The sequence below is a fragment of the Camelus dromedarius genome, chromosome 18 (genome assembly GCF_036321535.1).
Source record: "Camelus dromedarius isolate mCamDro1 chromosome 18, mCamDro1.pat, whole genome shotgun sequence".
Taxonomy (NCBI): domain Eukaryota; kingdom Metazoa; phylum Chordata; class Mammalia; order Artiodactyla; family Camelidae; genus Camelus; species Camelus dromedarius.
In genome coordinates this window covers 36601412-36606308 of record NC_087453.1, presented here as the reverse complement: position 1 = coordinate 36606308, position 4897 = coordinate 36601412, and positions in this window count along the sequence as shown.

Sequence of the window (4897 nt, the reverse complement as noted above, 5' to 3'; positions counted from 1 at the left end):
AACTGAGCATGTGGAGAGACGTTCGTTCATCTAGCACAAAGGGAACGGGTTGCAGGAGAATCTTTTACTCTGGTTTCTCAGTCTGTTCCTAGTGCCGGTTTGAAGTTCCTGCAGTTTTCACTGTAAAACCGAGTTGGAGCTGGTACCTCCCCATATATAAGTATGGAGTGGAGTTTGCAACTGAAAAGAAACTTTGTGTTCCCAACAAGCTAGGTGAAGGACGGCTTTCACACACACTTATCTCTCAGAACTGAGCATGTGGAGAGACGTTCGTTCATATAGCACAAAGGGAAAGGGTTGCAGGAGAAACTTTTACTCTGGTTTCTCAGTCTGTTTCCTAGTTCCGGTTTGAAGTTCCTGCAGTTTTCACTGTAAAACCGATTTGGAGCTAGTACCTCCCCATATATTTGTATGGAGTGGAGTTGGCAACTGAAAATGAAATTTGTGTTCCCAACAAGCTAGGTGAAGGACGGCTTTCACACACACTTATCTCTCAGAACTGAGCATGTGGAGAGACGTTCGTTCATCTAGCACAAAGGAACGGTTTGCAGGGAAACTTTTACTCTGATTTCTCAGTCTGTTTCCTAGTGCCAGTTTGAAGTTCCTGCAGTTTTCATTGTAAAACAGAGTTGGAGCTAGTACCTCCCCATATATATGTATGGAGTGGAGTTTGTAACTGAAAAGAAACTTTGTGTTCCCCACAAGCTAGGTGAAGGACGGCTTTCACACACACTTATCTCTCAGAACTGAGCATGTGGAGAGACGTTCGTTCATCTAGCACAAAGGGAACGGGTTGCAGGAGAAACTTTTACTCTGGTATCTCAGTCTGTTTCCTAGTGCTGGTTTGAAGTTCCTTCAGTTTTCACTGTAAAACCGGGTTGGAGCTAGTACCTCCCCATACATATGTATGGAGTGGAGTTTGCAACTGAAAAGAAACTTAGTGTTCCCAACAAGCTAGGTGAAGGACGGCTTTCACATACAATTATCTCTCAGAACTGAGCATGTGGACAGATGTTCGTTCATCTAGCACAAAGGGAACGGGTTGCAGGAGAAACTTTTACTCTGGTTTCTCAGTCTGTTTCCTAGTGCCGGTTTGAAGTTCCTGCAGTTTTCACTGTAAAACTGGGTTAGAGCTAGTACCTCCCCATATATATATTTATGGATTGGAGTTTGCAACTGAAAAGTAACTTTGTGTTCCCAACAAGCTATGTGAAGGACGGCTTTCACACACACATATCTCTCAGAACTGAGCATGTGGAGAGACGTTCGTTCATCTAGCACAAATGGAACGGGTTGCAGGAGAAACTTTTACTCTGGTTTCTCAGTCTGTTTCCTAGTGCCGGTTTGAAGTTCCTGATGTTTTCACTGTAAAACCGAGATGGAGCTAGTACCTCCCCATATATACGTATGGAGTGGAGTTTGCAACTGAAAACAAACTTTGTGTTCGTAACAAGCTAGGTGAGGGACGGCTTTAACACACATTTATCTCTCAGAATTGAGCATGTGGAGAGACGTTCGTTCATCTAGCACAAAGGGAACGGGTTGCAGGAGAAACTTTTACTCTGGTATCTCAGTCTGTTTCCTAGTGCTGGTTTGAAGTTTCTTCAGTTTTCACTGTAAAACCGGGTTGGAGCTAGTACCTCCCCTTATATATGTATGGAGTGGAGTTTACAACTGAAAAGAAACTTAGTGTTCCCAAAAAGCTAGGTGAAGGACGGCTTTCACACACAATTATCTCTCAGAACAGAGATGGGGAGAGACGCTCGTTCATCTAGCACAAAGGGAACGGGTTGCAGGAGAAACTTTTACTCTGGTTTCTCAGTCTGTTTCCTAGTGCCGGTTTGAAGTTCCTGCAGTTTTCACTGTAAAACCGGGTTAGAGCTAGTACCTCCCCATATATATGTATGGAGTGGAGTTTGCAACTGAAAAGAAACTTTGTGTTCCCAACAAGCTATGTGAAGGACGGCTTTCACACACACATATCTCTCAGAACTGAGCATGTGGAGAGACGTTCGTTCATCTAGCACAAAGTTAACGGGTTGCAGGAGAAACTTTTACTCTGGTTTCTCAGTATGTTTCCTAGTGCCGGTTTGAAGTTCCTGCTGTTTTCACTGTAAAACCGAGTTGGAGCTAGAATCTCCCCATATATATGTATGGAGTGGAGTTTGCAACTGAAAAGAAACTTAGTGTTCCCAACAAGCTAGGTGAAGGACGGCTTTCACACACACTTATCTCTCAGAACTGAGCATGTGGAGAGACGTTCGTTCATCTAGCACAAAGGGAACGGATTGCAGGAGAAACTTATACTCTGGATTCTCATTCTGTTTCCTAGTGCCGGTTTGAAGTTCCTGCAGTTTTCACTGTAAAACCGAGTTGGAGCTAGTACCTCCCCATATATATGTATGGAGTGGAGTTTGCAAATGAAAAGAAACTTTGTGTTCCCAACAAGCTAGGTGAAGGACGGCTTTCACACACACTTATCTCTCAGAACTGAGCATGTGGATAGACGTTCGTTCATCTAGCACAAAGGGAACGAGTTGCAGGAGAAACTTTTACTCTGGATTCTCAGTCTGTTTCCTAGTGCCGGTTTGAAGTTCCTGCAGTTTTCACTGTAAAACCGAGTTGGAGCTAGTACCTCCCCATATATATGTATGGAGTGGAGTTGGCAACTGAAAACAAACTTTGTGTTCCCAATAAGCTAGGTGAAGGACGGCTTTCACACACACTTATCTCTCAGAACTGAGCATGTGGAGAGACGTTCGTTCATCTAGCACAAAGGGAATTGGTTGCAGGAGAAACTTTTACTCTGGTTTCTCAGTCTGTTTCCTAGTGCCGGTTTGAAGTTCCTGCAGTTTTCACTGTAAAACCGATTTGGAGCTAGTACCTCCCCATATATATGTATGGAGTGGAGTTTGCAACTGAAAAGAAACTTTGTGTTCCAAACAAGCTAGGTGAAGGACGGCTTTCACACACACTTATCTCTCAGAACTGAGCATGTGGAGAGACGTTCGTTCATCTAGCACAAAGGGAATTGGTTGCAGGAGAAACTTTTACTCTGGTTTCTCAGTCTGTTTCCTAGTGCCGGTTTGAAGTTCCTGCAGTTTTCACTGTAAAACCGATTTGGAGCTAGTACCTCCCCATATATATGTATGGAGTGGAGTTTGCAACTGAAAAGAAACTTTGTGTTCCAAACAAGCTAGGTGAAGGACGGCTTTCACACACACTTATCTCTCAGAACTTAGCATGTGGAGAGACGTTCGTTCATCTAGCACAAAGGGAATTGGTTGCAGGAGAAACTTTTACTCTGGTTTCTCAGTCTGTTTCCTAGTGCCGGTTTGAAGTTCCTGCAGTTTTCACGGTAAACCCGAGTTGGAGCTAGTACCTCCCCATATATATGTATAGAGTGTACTTTGCAACTAAAAAGGAACTTTGTGTTCCCAAAAAGATAGGTGAAGGACGGTTTCACACACACTTATCTCTCAGAACTGAGCATGTGGTGAGACGTTCGTTCATCTAGCACAAAGGGAACGGGTTGCAGGAGAAACTTTTACTCTGGTTTCTCAGTCTGTTCCTAGTGCCGGTTTGAAGTTCCTGATGTTTTCACTGTAAAAGCGAGTTGGAGCTGGTACCTCCCCATATATAAGTATGGAGTGGAGTTTGCAACTGAAAAGAAACTTTGTGTTCCCAACAAGCTAGGTAAAGGACGGCTTTCACACACACTATTCTCTCAGAACTGAGCATGTGGAGAGACGTTCGTTCATATAGCACAAAGGGAAAGGTTTGCTGGAGAAACTTTTACTCTGGTTTCTCAGTCTGTTTCCTAGTTCCGGTTTGAAGTTCCTGCAGTTTTCACTGTAAAACCGATTTGGAGCTAGTACCTCCCAATATATTTGTATGGAGTGGAGTTGGCAACTGAAAAGGAACTTTGTGTTCCCAACAAGCTAGGTGAAGGACGGCTTCACACACACTTATCTCTCAGAACTGAGCATGTGGAGAGAGGTTCGTTCATCTAGCACAAAGGGAACGGGTTGCAGGGAAAATTTTACTCTGGTTTCTCAGTCTGTTTCCTAGTGCCGGTTTGAAGTTCCTGCAGTTTTCATTGTAAAACCGAGTTGGAGCTAGTACATCCCCATATATATGTATGGAGTGGAGTTTGTAACTGAAAAGAAACTTTGTGTTCCCAACAAGCTAGGTGAAGGACGGCTTTCACACACACTTATCTCTCAGAACTGAGCATGTGGAGAGACGTTCGTTCATCTAGCACAAAGGGAACGGGATGCAGGAGAAACTTTTACTCTGGTATCTCAGTCTGTTTCCTAGTGCTGGTTTGAAGTTCCTTCAGTTTTCACTGTAAAATCGGGTTGGAGCTAGTACCTCCCCATATATATGTATGGAGTGGAGTTTGCAACTGAAAAGAAACTTAGTGTTCCCAACAAGCTAGGTGAAGGACGGCTTTCACATACAATTATCTCTCAGAACTGAGCATGTGGACAGACGTTCGTTCATCTAGCACAAAGGGAACGGGTTGCAGGAGAAACTTTTACTCTGGTTTCTCAGTCTGTTTCCTAGTGCCGGTTTGAAGTTCCTGCAGTTTTCACTGTAAAACCGGGTTAGAGCTAGTACCTCCCCATATATATATTTATGGAGTGGAGTTTGCAACTGAAAAGAAACTTTGTGTTCCCAACAAGTTATGTGAAGGACGGCTTTCACACACACATATCTCTCAGAACTGAGCATGTGGAGAGACGTTCGTTCATCTAGCACAAATGGAACGGGTTGAAGGAGAAACTTTTACTCTGGTTTCTCAGTCTGTTTCCTAGTGCCGGTTTGAAGTTCCTGATGTTTTCACTGTAAAACCGAGATGGAGCTAGTACCTCCCCATATATACGTATGGAGT